This window comes from Xenopus laevis, chromosome 8L (assembly GCF_017654675.1).
Source record: "Xenopus laevis strain J_2021 chromosome 8L, Xenopus_laevis_v10.1, whole genome shotgun sequence".
NCBI classification, from domain to species: domain Eukaryota; kingdom Metazoa; phylum Chordata; class Amphibia; order Anura; family Pipidae; genus Xenopus; species Xenopus laevis.
Window position 1 is genome coordinate 33386304 of NC_054385.1, and position 23193 is coordinate 33409496.

The window sequence follows — 23193 nt, forward strand, 5'->3', positions numbered from 1 at the left end:
GACTCACTGTTACCCCCTGCTGCAAAATATGAGTATATTAGGCGTCACCTTGGAATTCCATGACCTGTATAAAATCATGAGGCCGAAGGCTGAATATCTTTATATTTTTCAAGAGGGGGTACTTTATTCACTAAATAAAAGTAGCTACATACTACTCCTAAAATCCAAATTGGCTGCCTGTGGTTATACACCCTTAAACCCAGTGGTACATATCTAGTGGAAAATTTTGCAAAAAATACTATGGCCTGCTGTATTGGGCACTAGTAGTTATTATGCTCAGCCAGTGGAGCCCCTTGGTCTGCCCCATCGGTTTGGTGGTGTAATCTGTGCTATTCACTTAAAGCCCACCACAGGGAGCACTGAAGAGCAAAGAATTGTGACATTTTGCATTGAAGTAAAAGTTGCTCTGAGGGTTTAAGACAGGCATGTCCAAAGTGGGTCCCGAGGGACAATTGCGGCCCTTTATCAAATTTACACTGGCCCTCAACCTCCTTCATGAAATTAATAATAATGCGGCCCGCCAGCATAGTGCGATCAGGAATCATGTAGATGTAGCCGTAATATTTGGGTACATTAGTGAAATGATCTGCCACTTGGTCTATACTGCTGCCAGTACGTGTCTATTGCTAACACCTTCAGCACACAAGTGGCAGATCATTTACTAATGTGCCCAAATATTACCTCTACGGCTACGCGATTCCTTGTTTAAATTAGTTAAATGGTGTTAATGGTTCAAAGAATGTCGGGCTAAATGGTCGGCCCCCACACATTTTCACCTCACAAAATCTGGCCCTCCTTGCAAAAAGTTTGGACACCCCTGGTTTAAGAGCTTCTGATCCTAAACAAAGACACAGTATGTACTTTATATTACAATATGTCTCCCTCTCTCGGTGTTGCAAAAGTGATGGTCTTTCATATTTTTTCCTTCTTTGTGTATGAATGTCTTTAATACTTAACTAATTTAACACCAAAATATTATATATGTCTGGTTTACCTTTCCAACAGTTTCCCAAAGCCTCTCAGAAGATCTACACCAATTCTGCGCTGTGCAAGGTGAGCATTAATGATTTTGATTTCAGGCGACATGCTATTTCTTGCCACTCACTTCCTTGAAAAGAATAAGAAAAAGTTGCAGCAGTCAGCAGTTATGCCATCCACAAGCAATTGCTAAAGGACAGCAAGTTATGATGGGGGCTGGGTACAAATAATAGGTGTGAAGGGGGTATTTTGTGTTAGTACGTATAGTGATTCACTGTAATAATAGTGATTCTTTGGAGGTAACCCAGTACCCCCATGGAGTTAGCTATTGGGCACATGGGCTGCAATTGGATGCTAACTGAAATGAAAGGTTCTGTATTGGGGAAAATGGGGCTGTGTGGAGGAATATCTAAACCCCCTTAATTCCTCATACTGTACATATACACTGAAGGAGATATATATTACCAGGCAACATAGAATTACTGAGGAATACATACAGGTAGAAATGTACTGCAGACTGGGAGCCATTCTAATGAAGTCTTAGCATGTCAGGTCTAAAGAGTAAAATTGGAATAAAGGGAAAGAATTGTCCAACTTGGACCACATGCAGCAGTCTTGTGGAGCATTTTGTAAAAATTAATTAATGAGCCAAGAATATATCAGATAAAATATAGATAGACTGATAAAGTCTTGGGAGTGTGTTATGCCTGTTGAAGAAAATGGGAACATCAGTATGGAGCTATTTATAACAATAAATCATTGATCACGTGACATATAATAATGGAATAATTATGGATGGACTTTGAGACAATGCAGTCTGATTCTGAAGTTTAATCAGTGTATCAGCCTGGGGAGGACAATGGGCATGGGGAAAGAACATGGACCACTTAGGGCAGAGACACGGTCAGATTTGGGGAGATTAGTTGCCGGGCGACAAATCTCCTCTTTTTTGGAGCTATTTATCTAAAAAGAAGATCTTGTCTGATATCAGATAGGTTGTTCTCAACCCTACAGCCATGTCATATTACAGTAAATACCATCCATACACTTTTGGCACATCTGTATCCAAGTAACCGATTTAATTAACTTGTGAGTATCTCAAAACAAAAAATACAATTTACCCATTTCATTACCATATTAAAGCTGGCCATAGATGTAAAGATCTTTAAAAGATCTTTTCGTTATCTTGAGACCACGATTATCTCGAAACGATCGTTTAAATGTACAATTTATCCTTCAATTAAAAAGACCATTTCAGGCGATATTGCTAGGAAAACTGAGGGTAGCTGCCTGCTTGGCCCTGCAAACTTAGATTGTACCGGGGTCGATAATTTTTTTTTAACCTGGCCGATCAATTTTCTGACAGATGTCGGACGAAAAATCGTAAGATGTACGATTGTTCTATTTCCACTAACTTGACGATAATTTGATGAATTGGTCGGATTTTGCTAAAATCGGTCGTTCAGCAAAGAAAAATCTTTGCGTCTATGGGGACCTTAAGTCTGTGTCTGCAACTGTTGATTCACTAATAATAAAGTGCACCTCCCATACTTCAGGAATTCGGGGAGTTCTAGATCACCACAGCCACTGGGAACTGTTTACATAACACATCGTTAAACCCAGAACTTTTAGTATGCATGGACTTTGTGAAACAGTTTAATATGAATGATGTTTATAAATGAAATAAATCGGCTGAGTTTTCTCATTTAGTTTACCCTACTTGCAATTCTGAAAGAATCAATTGGATGTGAGTGCAAAACTGGCCAGATCTGGGATGTCTGACACATTTGGCCTTTTTAACATATACAATTTATTATACTGAAAACTGGCATTTTCAATAAAGATTAATCATTATTAAGTTAAATTTGAATTTTTATGTAAACTTCTTGTAATTCACCTTCACCGTCAATTGGCAGAAAAGGGCATTACACTGATGCTTTATAAAGATAAGGGACGCCTCACACACACACACACATATATATACATATACATGCATTGGTGCATAGTGTAGGATATCCATATGTAATTTGCTAGTAATTTGCAACTTGACTTTAAGAACACAGAATGAGTTAGGGCCCATTGGCTCCTTACCGCAATATGGTATATTATGTAATATCTCAAAGCAGTTCAGTATATTCAATATAAGTAACATGAAGAGTAATCAGACCGGGTACTTTTGATCGCCCATTGGAAAAATACCTTTTGCACCTGCATGTAACTCGATTTGTGTATTAACAAGTATTGGCAGCTTCGTTCCCAAGCTCCATGGTGGTGACAAGTGACGAAAAGCTAGGCAACTGGAAGCTGATACTTGACCTTGGCACATAGGTCATGCTCCTGCTGGTTGATGACCACTGCAAAGGAGAATAGATGATGATATTGTAAATAAGAGGTGCATTGACCCAGGGTAAAATGTTAGGAACTTTGGTCACTGGGTGGCTGCCTATCGCCTCCCCCTCCTGTACAGTATATCTCCTTCACCTTTATCCCTGTCTGCATCATGCTACAAAGTAATGCTAAGGTAAAATGCTAAGATAAACTGCCCATTTAATGTTGGAGCTTTCTCTGTAACACTTTTTATATTTAAGTGCCTTATAAATAATGAATAATAGTAATAAAATGGTACTAAATACAGCTGAAGAATATTATAATTAAGAATATTACCTATAATTGTCCCAAACCAGATGCATGGAAGAGACCCTGAGTATCTCAGACAGGTGTCCTTTGGTTTAGGCTTGTGAGTGTATTTGAACATATGGTATGTGAGAATTTTTACCACTTTCAGTGATTTTTCTTTCAGGCATTTTATGGTCCACTAGCAGCTTTGGTTCTACCAGGTCCCACTGTGTGGCTTAAGATGACTAATACGGGGTTATTGCACATTAAAGCTAACAATATGTGCAAAATCCCAGAATTGTTCCTCTTATTACCGTTTTTACGAGTCTATGGCACTTGCTCTTTGCCAGGATATGTGGGTTATAGCTAATCACCAGGGTGTTCTGCCAAGAGCACATTTTAAAGGGTTTAAATGTCCTTCAAACTAGAGAGACAATAAAATTTCGGTAACCTAACTCCAACAGTGCAGAACAGATTTCAAACAGATGCATCCCTCAAAAATTCCAGAAAGTGACAGTCCAATTTAATAACATATCCCAGGCTTTAAACGTGGTGAAGTTTCTCTTTCCCTGCCAATGTTAAGATTATTGTGACATGTTTAAGAACAAAACCATGTCTCGCAGGATACTCAGAAAGGTGATGCGTTTTCTTTTGTGGAACTGTATTTAACTTGTAAATTATATCTTTCACTTTCAATATAATAATGATAATAATCCAGCCTTGTAACTGAAAAGCGGAAACAAATAATATGAATCAAATTTTTTTTGTGTCTGAACTGGAAAACAGAGATGTCTTTAGGGGAATGCAATAGAGAAGACTCTAAAATGAGCAGTTGAATTAGGAAGAGTAGCAGATTGCAAAGCCAGTTGGAGACAGCAGGGCTAGATGGCTATTGCTCAACAAGATGGGAAAAGTAGCAGCATTTCCCTACACGTTATCATTGGGCTGTTGTTGAAATACAACTTCCGGCACCCTCCAATGGTTCAAGAGATAGACTTGTAACTCAGTAAAGGGCTACAGGTTGGGCAGCTCTAGGTTTTATAAATAACAGGACCCCACAGACCCTCATCTTGCTCGGTTCCTGTTAATATACAGCATATATTTATTTCCTTTAAACAGTACATTTCAAAACTACAAATGACTGTATACACATAATGTTCCATCTCTGCATATAGGCAATTATGCATACACGATGCAGCTTCCATAGCGTGAACAGTGGACGGCTTTCTCGATGACCAGGCCTATTTTATCTGAAGAAGCAAGCATTATGGTAATTCCCAGTCATAAAGGTTCAAAAATAGAGAAGAGAGAGTAGTTTTTACTATGTAAAAAGTAAACAAGACTATATCTGGCTGTATTTTATGTCAATTACTTCAAATCTTCCAAATTGACATCTAGTCCTTCTCCATTGGTTATCACACACTGCCCCCACATATTCATACATATCATGAATACCACTGACCATCTGAGACAAGACAATAGACACTGTCATACTAGATATACTAGCCATTCCAAACCTAGTCGTCTTCACTCAGCCCTATAATGCCTATATCAGTTATATAACATAAATCCAACCCAAGCGTTTGCATAAATTGAGTTATTTCATTCCTTTCTCTCTAACTTGCTCCCTAAAGAGGCCAGAGAATTTCTCAGGCCCCCACCAAATGCATTTTTCATGCAATCAGTCTCACCAGCTTCATTGCTCTGGAGTACACTTAGGGGCCCATTTTATAAAGCCTCAATTTTTTCTGGTTGAGTTTTAATTTTTTGAACAAAAAAAACTAGATTTTTTTTTAGAGATTTTTATACCCAAAAGCTGCTAAAAATCCAAATACGAAATTACTCCAGCTAAAACTTGTTGAGGTCATGTAGAATATTTGAAAATATTTCTTGCCATTGTGATCTGCGCTGGTTTTAGTGCTATAATGCGCAAAAAGTTGAGGATTTTGGACAGTGAATTGTTAAAATTGCACAATTCCAGTGTCAAATTCGAAAAGGTTGTACGATTCGAATTGTCACACAATTTTGTCGAGACTCAAGACTTTTCCCCGCACCGACTTTTTTGAACTGATTTTTTTATCGATTTCATTCAATTCGTGTATAGGAATTAGGATGACTTTGATTTAATAGAAATTGGGATAAATTCGAGTTTTGGTAAATGTCCCCCTTAAACTATAAGATCTACACGGCAAGGACCTCCTTCCTAAAGTGTCAGTTACCACATGGCACTTAAAGGAAATCTATACTCCCAAAACAATGTAGGTCTCTATAAGAAGATATTGCATAAAACAGCTCATATGTAAAACCCTGCTTCGTGTAAATAAACCATTTTCATAATAATATACTTTTATAGTAGTATGTGCCATTGGGTAATCATAAATAGAAAATTACCATTTTAAAAAATAAAGGCCACACACTGGGATCGTACGATTCACTGTACTCACAAACATACCAACAAACCATACCTGTTAGGTCACAATAGCCAATTAACAGACAGAGTTCTGTCTTTTGCTTCAACAATTTTTCCTGTTAAAGTTGTAGTATTTCTGGTCAGGTAATCTCTGAGGCAGCACACAGACCATAACAAAATGGTGGCTCAAGGCAAGAGATGTAAAAGGGCAAGATTTACTTAAATAAATAGACTAGTTTGGTAAGATTCTTTAATATGCCATTTAATATGATGTAAATTATCTGTTGCTTAAAGGGGTTGTTCACCTTTGAGATAACTTTTAGTATGATGTAGAGAGTGGTATTCTGACACAATTTGCAACTGGTTTTTATTGTTTATTATTTAGGGGTTTTGAGTTATTTCGCTTTTTATTCTGCAGCTCTTTAGTTTGCATTTTAAGCAGTCTGGTAACTTAAGGTCCAAATTACCCTAGCAACCATGCATTGATTTGAATAAGTGACAGGAATATGAACAGGAGAGGCCTGGACAGAAAGATGAGTAATAAAAAGTAACAATTACAATACATTTGTAGCCTTACAGAGCAATTGGTTTTTAGAGGGGGTCAGAGGTGCCCATTTGAAAGCTGCAAAGAGTCAGAAGAAGCATTTTTTTTCCTGGAAGCATTCAAAAGGCTTCCCAGCTTATCCCATCTAGTGTAGGGGGCACTGATTGGCACAAAAACAAAAAGTGATAACTATGCATTTTTAAACACAATTTCTAAATGTAAGTTTATCTTTATTACTTCACCTTAAATGTGACAGCATGTGATCAGCTCTTCTGTGGTTGATATAAATTCAGAATAACAATTCCAAAAATGTCCTCTTCTATTTTCCCATCTTAGTTTTTTGTTGTACTTGATCCCTGAGTCATGTTGTCCAGGCAGAGACTTCCTTTATTACTCCCTTGCCTATAATGGCAAATGGTTCAGGGATATCCAATGAAATGTCAGACTTATGTGATGAATGCATTCTGATTGGATTGTGGCCATGATTTTCAAAAATGTTTGGAAACAAAAACAAATACAAAAACAGTTTTTTAGCACAATATTCCTTAAAAAATCAGTATGGGTGGCAAGATACATTTTTGTGGCTAGTTCATCTTCTGTTTAGACCCTGTATCATGGTTATTCTATTATGGTTAGCAGTGGAAGAGGTCAATAACCATCCCTCCATGCATAAGTGCTGCAAGGAACGGGAATAATCTTGCGTGTGCAAACTGCGTCGACAGGAAAATCTTGCCTTCTGGTTTTGTATGGACCTTGTGAATTTCAGCTTTAAAAGGAACATTGCAATAAACTCAACAATAAAAGCAGCCTAAAAGCCCTGTGAAATCTCAAAGCCCCGTTGCTTTTTATCACTGGTTTTATATTCTTTTTCCTTTGTGTTATAAAAGGGGATTTTATGCAGGTGAAAAGTGCCAGACTGAGAGAGCTGGAAACTAAATCCTTAAATCTTTTGATACACAGCACAGGTAATGCTGGTGCTGATCTCGCCCACAGATATTTAGAAGATTCTTCCAGCCAGCAAAAGTACAGGGCAGGCTGGGCATGAGTGGATATGCCCACACAAAGGGCATAATTCTATTATGGGTGCTAATTCTTTCTGTGATAAAATCAGTTTATGCAAGGCTTGGTATTCTGTTGCAGACTACAGTTTCAGAAGTTAATCTGGTCAACTTCAGGAGAAGTGCAAACAATTAAATCTAGCACAGGCTGCCAAAATTGAATAGCAGAGTGCTTACGTTTTAATTTGAATTCATAAACGCTCAGTCATGGGTTATACATCATGGTTGTGACCGGAATTCCTGAATTTCTGTAAAATTATGGATGTTGCCACATGCTCTTCCTTTACCCAACAACCTTCCCACATAATACGGTTAAAATAAATCATAACGGTCACCATTCTGTATCCTTTATGGTTGAAAAAAGCAAGTTAGTTAGTGTATGGGACCTGTTATCCAGAATGCTCGAGACCTGGGGGTTTTCGGATAACCGATCTTTCTGTGCACGCCCGGACTGGCCATCTGTGAGTTCTGGCAAATGCCAGGGGTCTGCTATAAGGTGCCATAGAAAGTCAGTGTTTAGTGGGCTGGTGGGGCCTCTGTGTACCCGAAATGCCAGGGCCTATTTTGATTATCAGTCCAGACCTGCTTTCTGTAATTTGGATCTTCATACCTTAAGTCTACTAGTAAATCATGTAAACATTAAATAAACCCAATAGGCTGGTTTTGCTTCCAGTAATGGATTAATTAAATTGAGATTAAATTCAAGGTACTGTTTTATTATTATTATTGTATTGCTTCCAGTAAGGATTAATTATATCTTAGTTGGGATCAAGTACAAGGTATTGTTTTATCATTAGAGAAAAAAAAGAAAATATTTTTAAAAATATGGATTATTTGAATAAAATGGAGTCTATGTGAGACAGCCTTTCCATAGTTTGGAGCTTTCTGGGTGACAGAGATAGATAGATTTTATATGTTTATACAATCTTCACTCACTGTCACTTTCGTAAATAACATGGTTCATCTTGTATTACATATGCTCTACTGCTATACTTAATTTTATTTTTATGTAAAAATGTTTTTGTATTATTTGTAGTATTTAACTAGTATGTTTTAGCTTGCACAGTCTAACAAAGTGGATCAGGATGCATTGCACTGCATGTTGTACTTGTATAACTATGCATGTGACAAATAAAGAATCTTATCTATCTTATCTTAACCTGTATTAGAAGTCCATATTTTTTGTTTTGCGCTATGGAATAAAAAAAAAATATATATATATATATATATATGTAAATTAATGTTTGCTCCAGTAGAAAGTATGAGATCCCATTTTCTGCCCAAAAGGTGTTAATGCTCCAGGCACTGCTACAGTCATTAAATGGTTCGACCACTGTCATACAGTACCTTTGTTTCTCAGTTTTAGCTTTCATAACTCTGGCAACTGTATTCATCAAAATGTATTCTGTGATTGAACGCTAATTAGAAAAAAGGTAAATACTTTAAGGCATTAGGAATATAGGATGATTCGATAAACTGGAGAAAGGGTTTGTATTATCAGTACTGATTAACTTGATAACAAATATGATGATCTGGCTTTGTGCTTAGCACTGCTGCCTGTTGCTATAAGTGAATGGTGTCTTCTAGGATAGGTGGTTGCCCTAAGGTCCAAGCCTTTGCTTCAAGCAATGAGTGGTTGCTCCTAGGTATGATTGATCATTGTAAGATATAGTTGCTACAGTTTCATCAAGCTGGCAGGTCACTGAATCCCATAGAAGCCATGATTGTTATCTTCTAAAAGTTACAGGACTCCAATTTTAAAACACACAACCTTCATGGTAGACTTTGGAATTACTTATGATGCCTGTATTATCCATTGCCAGTCAATACCAGTTGTGTAGGGCTGCAGCTGCTGGAGAATAAAATGGGAGAGATGTAGACTTTAGCCGTCTCCCTGTTTATTTCCCCCCCCAATCTGTAAATCTGAGCTGTATCCCACTGTAGCTGTTTAGCAGATGGCGCTGTGTCTGGAATGCTGTGTTTGTTGCAGAGGGACCTTAACACCCTACTTCTCAGTCTCTGCCTTTCCTCCACACCCCCATACTCTGCAGGTATGAGAAAGGTTATGATTTTTCCAACTGCGCTCTGTGTTCAGATTACAGGCTTAGTGTGAGCGGAATCAGTCAAGGGTGGAAAACATCTTGCATATTCCATCACAGATGTCACCTACACATTCTCACAGCAGAGGAAAGGCCAGATTATTGGGGCCCCGTGACTATAGAAAAATTTATTGTTAGATGGTTAAAAAAAAAAAATTAAAATGTCATGTTAACAAAGATATATATTTAGGGCCAAAGTATGCCACTATCATAAAGTAATTTTAACTGAGATACAGTTGCCAAGTGCCCTTTTATTTTTATTGACTGTCTCTGGATATGATCCTGGTTTTTAAAACCTAGACAATCTTATGTCTAGATATTGGTTCTCCATAACCTCCACATAATTACATAGAAGTTGAAGTTGATAACTAAAAAAATCTCCACCAAGTTCAACTTTTTGCCCAACTAAATCCTAACTAGCTGACCCAGATAAAGAGGAAAACAAGCTGTCTTCAAATTGATTTAGAAAGGGAAATGAATTCCTCTCTGACTCCAATGCGACAGCCAATCATTATTGAAAAGATCTAATATATCGGCCAGCACAGCCAATTAAGGGAAGCAATTCTTCAACTTCACAGATATTTTTATTTAAAAAATAAAATTGAAGCTTAAGAATTAAATCTCAGGGGATGCCGTCATGTCCGCGGGAAAGATCTGACATGAACATGGCATTAAAGATGTTACTGTATGGTCCCCTTATATATGTATCAGTATCATCTATGTCAGGGTCCCCAAACATTTTTTACTCTTGAGCCACGTTCAATTGTAAACTGAGTTGGGGAGCAACACAAGCATGAAAAAAGTTGCCAAATAAGGGCTGTGATTGACTATTGGCAGCTCCTATGTGGACTGGCAGTCTCAATGTGGCTCTTGTGCAACCAAAACTTGCCTCCAAGTCAGAAATTCAAAAATAAGCACCTGCTTTGAAGCCACTGGGAGCAACATGTTGCTCACGAGCCACTGATTGGGGATTCCTGATCTAGGAAGATGCTTGGCCCTGGGCTTTTCCAGAGAAGCAATCCATGAGTAGCATAGGGTTGCCACCTTTTATGGAAAAAATACCAGCCTTCCTATAGTCTTGCTGTTTTATCCTATTAATAACATTGGCATCAAGTATCATTTTTACTGGCCAGGCCGGTAAAATACCCGTCAGGTGGAAACCCTAGAGGAGCACCATGCCTACTCAACTTGAAAAATAGGATTGTTTTTCCATCATTGTGTATTTATAGTCAATTGTCATCAAATTATCATGTAAAAGATGTATAGTGGTAATATTATAGAGCAAAAATAATTTAGAACAGTTTCTTTAAATGTGTAATTGACAACTATCGCTTGCCTTTAGTTGTAGAAATGTCTGTAACATGTCTATAACATGAAAACTGAACATTATTTATGGTAGAACAGCCACCCTGAATTTTTCAGGCATTTCCCAACTCTGGACCCCCATTTCCCAGTTCTGTCACCCAATGCGAAAGGACGGTCTCCTTCTTCTTTATTTGATAATACACACATGAATGCAGCCCCTCAAGGACTTTATTTATTGTATTAAAAACTCAGCATTCTAGTGGTGACTGACACAGACGCATTAACTTTCCTTGGCAGCCCGTGTGATTGAAATGTCTAGCCCTAGAAACTCTGACTACACTGTTTTTTTTTTTTTCTAGTGTGACAGCCGTTTGCACCGAGTCGTAAACGTTAGCAGCCAGGAATGGCGCACAAACGCAGGTAAAACGAGAGCAGTGGCGGGAAACGAAGGCAGGGGGCGTGGCTACAAAGAAGCGGCATCAGCACTGCCCCAATGTGAATAAGGGCAGGGGGCGGGGCTAGAAAGAAGCTGCATCTGCGCAGCGCCAAATATCAAGTGACAGGATAGGACAGGAGTCATTATATTAGAAAAAGGCATTTATAGCAGCAGGGAGGTCAGTTATCCTCTCTACAGTTAAGATAAACCTTCAAACGCTGTGCTCATCGCTTTCCCACGCGCAGGGAGCAGATCACATGACCGCAGGAGCCGGGGATTAGAGTCCTCAGCGCCGGTAGCAAGAGCAGAGATCACATGATGACCTTAGTTTTGTTTTGAGCAGACCCTCTGCCTGTGCTCTTCCACACCCTCGCCGTAAAACATGAAAGATGTAATTTAGTATTCAGTAACCCCTTCTATCTGTCTCTAGAGGAAAGCTGCTTACTTCAGCAATAAATCATGTAGAACGGCGACTGCCTGCTATAATGGCACACATGGTTTACAGTAGCGGGATTCTTCGCTTTCACTAATTCATCAGAAATCAATATAATTAGGTCACATTCGCTCCCTTATTCTGTTAATAAAGTATGGTCTTGTAAAAGTCATCCCAAATCCTGAAATTAAACAATCAATGCTCTTTCAGATAGAATTCAGGGAGGAGGCCTGATCCTCCCATCCAGGCCTGGACTGGCAATCTGTGGGTTGTGGCAAATGCCAGAGGGGCTGCTATAAGGTGCCATTGAAAGTCAGTATTTAATGGGCTGGCGGGGGCTGATTGGGCCCTCAGTGTGCCTAAAATGCCAAGGCCCATTTTAACTCTCAGTCCAGACCTGCTCAGATCCCCCAGCCTGTGACCTGCTCTGACAATCACAACCAGTGTTGGGCGCCGGGCTCACCAAGCAACCCGGCCAGCCACGTTGTGCACGTGCGGTCACGCGCAGTCAAGGCAGCGCAGGCGCAAACGGGGACCCGTGTGTCGACAGGTTCCCGCTGAACTCTTCTCAGTGGCAGACTATTGAGGAATGTAAGCTTTGCACCCTAGGCATGTGCCTTTTCTGCATACCCCTAGTTCCAAAAATTCACTGGCACTCAAGGCTGATTCAAGCAGGGATAAACCCTAGTGTGTTCATTTGCAGTTTGTGCAACGTTTCGGGGTAGTACCCCTTTGTAAAGCATTGGGTACTACGCCAAAACGTTGTACAAACTGCAAATAAACATGCAAGGGTTTATCCCTGCTTGAATCAGCTTTGAGTGCCAGTGAATTTTTGGAACTGCTCTGCTGGGAGGGTGCCGATCCCTCCATCACCGTGCACCAGGCAAGAATTACTGAAGGCCAGGGGGTGCGAGCGGCCATACATTCTACCCCTAGTTCCAGCCCTGCTCACAACTGTTTTCTTTGGCAAGGGCTCACCCTCATTGTGGAAAAAAATAACTTCCAGATCACAGCATTAAATCAAGGTGAATACATTAGGAAAAAAAATCTTTTTCTGTCTCCCTGGCCAGCAGGACTAATCCCTGCAGTAAATCTCCCAGGGGCTAGGAATAGCTGAGATACACAGCTGAGGAGACAGAGGGTGGAAGCCGAGTGATATATCCCTGTTCATTAAACCTGACAAGACAATTACAGTGCCTTGTTGCTCCAGTGATGACATTATAACTGTTACCGGTTTCTCTGTAGAATAGAATTAAAGGGAAAGCGCATCTTTAAAAAAAAAAAAGCACCTTAGGACTGAGTACATCTAATAAACCTATATGACTCAAGGATTATTTATTACAAAACGTAACAACATCAGTTGCAGTTCAGTTACTTGTGTGGTGAAAAGAAAATCAGTTTTATTTATGCTGCTGTATAAATAATGACACATTTTTCATGAACAACTGACCCAAATCCACTAAATTATGGACAGTAATTTAGGGTCGTATCTACAGTGTAATCAGACTATGTGGTTCCGGGGGTGGGGGGTCCCAGGATTGGGGGGGGGGGGGTGGAGTATAGAAGACCAGTAAGGCCCTATTTAACAAGCAATATAAATATATATTTAGAATTGGTCAACCTAATTCAGACCTTGTGGTTGCAAGGGGTCCCAGTAATGTAGAAGGCACAGTAAGTCCCTAATTAATAAACAATTTTAATGCATCTTAGTAGAACTTAGCGTTGTTATGGAGTCCTAAATTAAATTTGCTGACTTGCCCAGTAATATATAGCCTAGTTACTCCAGAAACGTTGCTGACAATTACATATTTAATTGTTCTTTCATTCAACTTGTAGTAATGTTAAAAATCTGTGTGGTACAATTCATAGGGAAGTTTTGGGGTGTCAATTTATTAGCTCAGATGGCATGAGCAAAATGCCTTAAATGGGCTCAGTTGGTCACCTGAAAACACACATGCAAGAACTGTTCAGGTGATTGTCGATTGGAAACCTGGCAGTCACATGACAAACCCTTTTTTTTCTACTGGCAATTTAGTGATGTTGTATAGGGACAATTTCAGCGTCTGGGTCCTGTCTCACGAGTTACTAAAAATTGTGTGTACCTAAAATGACACAGATATCCCTGTATTCCATAGTTTTCCTATGCAATCTTGTTATAGTCATTCAAGTAACGAATAGAATTGAATATCCAGTGCACATGCTCCCGCTTGGCAAGTCCACCAAAGAACATGATACCAGATATGATGCTGCCAACCCCACTACACAGTTCTGCATTACAGTCTAGGTACAGAGGCATTTGAATTGTCAACTAAAGAAAGAGATGCAAAAGGGGCAGGGGCACTTAAAACATATGGTAGAGGATTATTTCTCCTTTAATGAAAAAATAATTAGTATTGTTCCTTTTTTTTATTTAAAAAATATTTTTATCATTTAATTCCATTAATTCTAGTTTATAAGCAGGGGCGATTCTGGGGCTGCTACCACCTGAGGCAGCAAGTGCAGCCCCCCCCCCACCTGGTCTGAGCTTAAAAATCTGTGCGGGTCATAGGGGGGCAGCATCGTAATCAAGCTTTCTGCACTAGTGGAGCCGAATTTCCCGGTAAAACCTGGAAATTCAGCTCTTAAAGGGATTGTTCACCTTTGAGATAAATTTTAGTATGATATAGAGAGATATTCTGAGACAATTTGCAATTTTCAGTTTTTTTTATTATATTTGGTTTTTGAGTTCTTTAGCTTTTCAGCAGCTCCAGGGCCGAATTTACATAGAGAGCGCCCCTAGGCCCACTGCCGTTCGTCGCCCCTGTCCTCTCCCCTTTATTCGTGCAAATTTTCATCATCAATGGGGAAATTTAAAAAATCATTGTATCTCCAACGCATCCCCAGTGTTTTTGAACCAATGTGGGTGTGATTGGGCAGGATGCCGCCCCCCTAAAATCCTGCCGCCCTAGGCCCGGGCCTAGGTGGCCTTTCCACAAATCCAGGCCTGAGCAGCTCTTCAATTAACATCTTAAGCAATCTGTAACTAGGTACCAAATTACCCTAGCAAGCATGCATTGATTTGATTAAGAGACTAGAATATGAATAGAAGAGGCCTGAATAGAAGGCTTAGTAATAAAAAGTAACAATAACAATAAATCTGTAGCCTTGCCGAGCATTTGTTTTTTTTTTAGGGAGTCAGCGATGCCCATTTGAAAGCTGCAATGAGTCAGAAGAAAAAGGCAAATAACTATAAAAAAAAATAAATAATGAAAACCAATTGAAAAGTTGCTTAGAATTGACCATTCTTTAACATAATAAAAGTTACCTTAAAGGTGAACCACCCCTTGTAACTGGCTGCTCGCTGCCACCCGAGGCTAGGTTCTCACCTTGCCTCATGGCAGGACCAGCCCTGCTTATAAGACATTTAGAACAGCCACTTCCTACAACTCAATATTTAACTGTTGGCGTGTCTAGAGAACTACCTTCTGTTAAAAAACTGAAAAGAATGAGAAAATGAAGGTGTTAGGCTCATGACCCTTGGGGGACATGAGGATTTTATGAAGAAGACACAAATTCTCTCAGTGGAATGGCAGGGGAAGTAGTAAATCCCCCTTGGGTTTTGTTTTGACTTGCTATTCTACTTAAATTCTTGAAATCACATTAAATGGGAGGAACATCTGCCATAAAGCATTGCTGATAGCAGTACTGAGAGAGGGATAGCTATTCATCTTCTGATCCCATTATCTAGAGGTGTGCAGGCGCAGACTTTATCTTGTAGCCAAGTAATATCCTATCTGGCTTGTTGCTGAGTACAGCCATGTAATATGGACCCTTTTAGGGTCTGATGATATGGATCACTTTGGCCTCAGGTGATGTATTGGTAAATGTTCTGCATAGACTCTTACCTCCTACACTTAAGCTTCTTATTTTATTGATGATCAACAACACAGAGAAGTGGTTCGGGGTAATGATGATCTTGGCACACTAGTGTCACTTAAAACATCTTGAGGGCAAAATACAACGTGACATCCCCATAACCACCAGGATGACTTACTCTTCTAGCTTCAGGTTTATTGCAGACACATCTTTAAAGGACTATTACAACATCTAATTCCTGCTGCATTGCAGTTAGTACAAAGTATTATGTGAGCAGGCACAGTGTTATGTTATTCCTCATACGGGCTATGAGAAAACCTATGGCGTTTTCTCTTTTTTTAGAGTACCTGTTATGGCTCCTGGTGTTGCTCTCAATGCCGACAGTTAGACCTTGTTTTATAGGCCATGTCTCTTTTTGTATTTGTTTTGTTTTTTTGTTGGACAATTATAACACTGTTGGAGGTCCATGGGAGCTAATATAGATGAAACAATGGCAGTTAAGGTAATTTTAATACTGTTAGAAGCTAGGGAAATAATTTAAAACAAATGGCCTTTTTATATCTAGTACACAAAACAAAAATGTAAATAAAAGACAGCACTAAAGTGGCCTATAATGACTATGGTTTACTTTCCTATATGTCGTTATTGCAGAATGACATAATGACCCATCTGTCTCAGTGGAATTTACTGAACAAGTGACCTTGACTTGGTATTGATTTAATTCTAGTGTATTGGTTCTCTTTGTAACAGACAACATTGTCTACTGAAAGAATTTCAGTCTTTTCTTAACAAAGCCAGGAACACGAGCCCCAGAGTAAACTAGTGTGGAAGGATTCCATAATATGAATTGGAATTAAATTCTTTCCTTCTCCCTGCCCCTTCTCTGCCGAGTGCCATCTCTTGTGCAGCTGCCTGGCTGCCACCAACCCCTCACCCTCTAACTAATCTGTCATCTTTCCTCCATTAACCACACATATCCAAGGCCCCTAGACAGATTTTGTTGAGAATATATTTCTGATGGACTTGGAACGTCGTTCTGCAGAACATAAATTCCAATTAATTAACGGTACACTGAGACATAAATCCCAAAGATGATTTTTTATTTTTGCAAGATAGCTAGTCCTACAGAATGCTGCTGCGTACATATAGTGAGACTCAAAGGAGGTTTCCATGACTTAGGCGACTGTTGGATTGGGAATTAGCCTGGGCTGGATCAAGTATGGATCAATCATGTGAAAAAAAAAACATCTTGCCCAACATATAGGACATAAAATAAGATGGCTATACATAAAGGGTTTGTTTTATTACATTTTGTGCTTGCTTTTGCTGACAGCACAAAAAAATTGAATTTAATTTTTGTTATGATTTGGTTTTGAAAGATTGTTATACAAACTAATCCATGTTGGACATCCCTGATGTGTATAATCATTCTGCCCATCTTATTTCTGTTTCTAAACTTGTTCAGTTTAATATGAACATGTTAGCAGGGATCTCCAACCTTTTTTATGTGTGAGCCACATTTAGAGGTAAAAAGAGTTGGGGAGCAACGCAACCATAAAACATGTTTCTGGGTGGTGCAAAATAAGGGCTCTGATTGGTAATTTAGTAGCTAGCCGCTATGTGGACTGGCAGCCTACAGGAGGCTTTATTTGGCAGTACACCTATTTTTTATGAAACAAAACTTGCCTCTAAACCAGGAATTGAACAATAAGCACCTGCTTATTTTATTATATTGTTATAACCCTTTATTATTATAGTGATTATTCATCATTCAAATACATCTCTGCCAAATTCCCTCTGACATTTAACCAACAAATGCACTAGGGTCAGTTTCATCGGGAGCCAGCTAACCTATCTGTATATTTTTGGAGCGTGGAAGGAAACCTGCAGTATAAACAGGGAATGTCAGATTTGTGGCTGCTGCTAAATTGCATTTCCTACTAAAGACAATCCGGAGATTGGAGGGGGTTTTGTAGTCCAGAAACAGAAAGGTGTGTGTGGATTAGATACCCTTGGTACCCTAGGAATTCTGCATGAAAATGAACGTCATAGCCTACTATAGGGCACTGAAGAATAACGGCCCCTTGCTATGCTAACCATAAAATGTACACTATATATTTTCATTAGTAAAAACAATATTTCAGTGATGGGAACAATTGGTTTTTTTTTTGTAGGTTGTCATCCAATCAACAAGTTTTCATTAGGATGTCTACTTTAAGTGATCCCACACTGCCGGCCTTGTAAATCAGTGATTTGTGTTGACTACATTTTAAGCACTCTTCTGCGTGCCTGCCAATTTGAACAACTCGTGTGCTGTGTTTAGATGAAAAATAAACAGATTTCATATCACGGTACTCGAGGGATGTGGGAAATTTCAAATAAATAAATTTAGCTGGATAGAATGAATTTAGGAGTGTGTTATGCAGTGTTAAAAAATTACGGCTTGTTTATTTAACTTCAGGTCAGTTAGGATGATAGGGTGCGAAAAAAAAAGTCTAAACTCCTTTGCTGTGATTAAAGTGAAATATACTCCATTTGTGCCTCAGAGGAGGCATTTTTCCCATATAAACCAACGTGGGAGATAAATGGTACTTATAGACAGGGTACATTTTTCATTTAACATAAGGGTTGCCATGCGGCATTAAAGGCATTGGTGTGTGGGCAGGCAATCCACATATGTTTCTTACTAGTACAGAATACAGTTCAAGAGGTAGATTTGATTGTCCTACATTCCTTGAGCTGGCAGCTCCTACTAATTTGTATCAATGCAAATGTGTAAGATAAAATCTGCATCATATATATTTCATAATTATTATTTAATGTGTAATTATAGTAGTGTGATCAAATCAAACTATTAGGGGCACAACCTCATTAACAGATTGATAAGATCAGTTTAATCAAAAGGAAATTAGAGCGCATAAAAAGGGCCTACTTTCCCTTTAAGATATCTGAAATTGCATTTTGCGTGTGCTGCTTGCTCTGTTATAATGGATTGTTGCCCTACGATATAAATAACATTAAAAAAATGAAATGAAATTGTATCTCCCAGCCTTCTGTATGGAAAAATGTACACATATGTATATGAATTTAGTACCGTGCCTGCATTTTATTGTTAGGGTTTCATAGCAATGCAAGTAACCTAGAATGGGTGGAATAAAATATCCCTTTTCTCCAGCCAGAAGTCCCTTATTCATCTGATTTTTAGCTGTGACTTAATAGCCGTTCACTAAAAGCAGACATTTTTAGACTTTTTTTTTAGGTTCAACCCCACTTGGTTCATTACAAGGTTACAGATATTTGAAAACTTTTCATCATCTAATTCCTATTTCAAACTTTGTCCATTTGCCTGTCACTATCCACCTTTTTGGAACCCAAGGGGGGCAACTCTATACTTTGGTTACCCTTGCATTAATACTTAGAGCACTCAACCACTGATTTGCCCTCTCTGGAGTAGACAGCCCCACAGATTAAGAACCTATACACTATTTCATGCTCAAAAAACTATAGGAGGGAGAAATAAGAGCCATTAAATTTTTTTTAGAAGTTGCCCACCTGGTCCAGCTAATTTAAGCCATTAAATGTATTACACATGATGAAACTGGTGTGTCTATACAGATTCAGAACCAATGGCAACACCTGTGCATGGGTCATGTGCTCTATTCTAGATAGACTTTGCTGAGTAAGCACAGAAATACAAGCACTTTCAGCTCCCATATTTTCATTTATTTGTTTTTATTTACAATGCAGCATTCTTTAATCAAATCCCAGCATACTTAGGATGGGAATTTTACCATTGTTTAGGGAATGGCATACAAAAAGATGCAACTTGTTCCTGCAGCATAAAGGACATCACGTGGCGTCATATAGGTGAGTACTTGATCTTTTAATGCTTGTGATTCAGCTGGTGTAACCCTGTATACTTATACTTTCCAGATAAGGGATCTTTCCGTAATTTGGATCTTCATACCTTAAGTCTACTAGAAAATCATGTAAACATTAAATAAAACCAATTGTCTGGTTTGCTTTTAATAAGGACTAATTATATCTTAGTTTGGATCAAGTGCAAAGTATTGTTTTATTATTACAGAGAAAAAAGAAATACTTTTTAAAAACCTGGATTATTTGGATAAAATGATGTCTATAGGAGACTGCAGTGCCATAATTTGGAGCTTTCTGGATAACTGGTTTCCGAATAACGTATCCCATAATTGTACTGTTTTATTATTGCAGAGAAAAAGGAAATTAATCAAACACTGTTAGCTTAATATGGCTTTATGGAAAATAGCTTTATGCATGGCTAATTCCTGATAACAGATCCACTTCCTCTGCTGCATTCCGTGTTTCAGTATGTATGCGACAGGCTGAACAGTCTGAATGACTGGCACCTCTCTACTACATTGCAGCAGTAGAATTTATATCTGTTTTTTTTTTTAACAGAACAATCTAATTGGCCTGGGAAAGAGTGTCTTTAATAATAAATATAACCGGCTGAATTTAATGGACAGGGCTGCCCAACTTCCAGTTAAAACATCATTATTCAGAGAGTTCTGGACTGATTTCATCTGAGACTGTAACTGCAGGTTTTTTTGGTTTTTTTTCGTCTCCGAATTATTCATGGACATAAATATAATTTTATGAGATGAGATTCAAGGATCACCTTGGAGAAAAAAAAAACCTGTATTTTTCCCAATTATCCCTAATTGTAATATCAGCTGTTCATGATTCTGTGGCAGCGCGGGAGGTCAGGTGAATCCTCCCACTCACACTCAAAATCTATATTTGTCTGCCCCCCTCCCAGCAGGGAGGCTTGCAGATGTTGCCAGGCATTCATTTGTAATCCCATTCATTTGTTCATGCAGGGATAAGCTCATAGATAAGTAATCACTCATTAACAGCTCTCCAAACACAGCGTAGATTAACCCCGATTACAGGACTAATTGTGATCAATTCCCTGTAATGAGCTTATCTTTCATTCCCTTCTCTGGCTTCCTTCCCTCATTTTACAGCCTCTAAGGAGAATTTACCTTGTTTATGATGGATTTATTTCACCCTATGTAGATAATAAGATATGAGGGCATTGCTTATTGTCTGCATACGATTTACGTTTATAGATGTGAATAAGCGCTGCCATGAATCAGCATGGATTTCCCCAAGAAATATCAATAGATTTCCTCATGAAGTAGCAATAGGACAGCAACGTCTAGTGGTCATAATAGGTTGTGATGTTGTGATTGGTAAATCCCATTCAAAGTGTTTTTGTCCTCTGGATAAACAGCGCTGCTGGAAAGATTTGGAACTGACGGTAAATGCTTTCTATACAAAATGCACAGTGGCATGTGGTGGATTCCAATGGTCGCTATGATGTTCATGTTCAGTTTGCTGCAGAGTCAGTGATCAGCTTAAGAGGTGCATTTGCAATCCCATCAGGATCCCCCATCCTATATTAAAGTGTCCCTGCCAACTGTCAGATTCCAACCTGTGTGACAGCACATCTGTTCTTCAACATCCTCTCCATTCCCAGGTGGACATGGCTGCCTTACATGGTACATGCCTATTTATATAAATAGGCATGCCAATCTGAAGGTGGCTGACAACACAACTAATATTAGATTTGTTGTCAGTCACCTTCAGATTGGCAAGGAAGGGCACCTATTCCATTGCTTTTTTAAAGGGCATTATTCTCGGTAGTAGTGAATTTTGTGTATGGATTAAAAAGCAGGTTCACAGTATTGTTTTTTTCTGTGTATGTTGTTTTGTCTGAATTTATACCAGAGCCATTTACTTGTCATTGTGCCCTGAGTGGGTATGAACCTAACAGGCTGGTGGGTACAGAAAACACAATTACCTAAATAATCCAGGGCAGTGTGGCATAAGTCTGCATGGGCCTCCCAAGGAAAGCAATTTGCCAGGTAAATCGACCCTAAAACATCAGAATATATAATTAACCATAAATAAGGGTAATAAGAAATGAATTAACGAAATAGTCTCTGTCCAAGCGTTTTAGTGAATACTAATTAATATGGTAAAACCTGCTCAACATTATGTAGGTCAACAACTCCATGGACTTTTTTTTTTTTTATAACAGGCCATCCAAAGCTTCCCTGTGTTCCTTATACATTAGCGACTTATGTGAGCATGACACTTTCACTTATTAATATAATGCTCCTTTAATTTACCACCTGCTTGAAGAACCGGCCAAAGCTGCCTTTATAAAGAGTCTGACATTTAATTAAACTGATATAATGTAATTCACATTTGTCAAGCGAATTTACCTGGTGGTAAATGAGGGTCATGCTATAAAAAGAAGGAGGGGGGATAAAGATGGAACACTGTATTATCCTCTGCAAAGCATTTGCAACTTTATATAAAGAATGTGGTTTGCCTATATAGTTACATAGTTAAATTGGGTTGAAAAAAGACATAGTCTATCAAGTGCAACCCCTCCAAATGAAAACCCAGCAAACATACACACACCCTCCCTACTTTTAATTAAATTCTATATACTCATACCTTTACTAACTATAGAGCTTAGTATCACAATAGCCTTTGATATTATGTCTGTCCAAGAAATCATCCAAGCCATTCTTAAAGGCATTAACTGAATCAGCCATCACAACATCACCCAGCAGTGCATTCCACAACCTCACTGTCCTGACTTTGAAGAACCATCTACGTTGCTTCAAATGAAAGTTCTTTTCTTCTAGTCTAAAGGGGTGGCCTCTGGTACGGTGATCCACTTTATGGGTAAAAAGGTCCCCTGCTATTTGTCTATAATGTCCTCTAATGTACTTGTAAAGTGTAATCATGTCCCCTCGCAAGCGTCTTTTTTCCAGAGAAAACAACCCCAACCTTGACAGTCTACCCTCATAATTTAAGTCTTCCATCCCTCTAACCAATTTAGTTGCATGTCTCTGCACTCTCTCCAGCTCGTTTATATCCCTCTTAAGGACTGGAGTCCAAAACTCCACTGCATACGCCAGATAGCCTTACCAGGGACCTATAAAGAGGCATAAGGGCTCTTACACATGAGCGTTTTTACCTGCGCTCCCCTGCGTTCCGTTTTTCGGCGTTCAGCCGCAGGGGAGCGCAGGAATAGACGCATTTAATTATTTCAAATGGGGCTGTACTCACACAGGCGCATGTAGGTGCCGAACGCAGGTTGAGACGCAACATGCTGCATTTTTCCTGCGTTCGGCGCCTACATGCGCCTGTGTGAGTACAGCCCCATTTGAAATAATTAAATGCGTCTATTCCTGCGCTCCCCTGCGGCTGAACGCCGAAAAACGGAACGCAGGGGAGCGCAGGTAAAAACGCTCATGTGTAAGAGCCCTAATTATGTTTTCATCCCTTGAGTTAATGCCCTTTTTTATGCAAGACAGAACTTTATTTGCTTTAATAGCCACAGAATGACTTTGCCCAGAATTAGACAACGTGTTATCTACAAAGACCCCAAGATCCT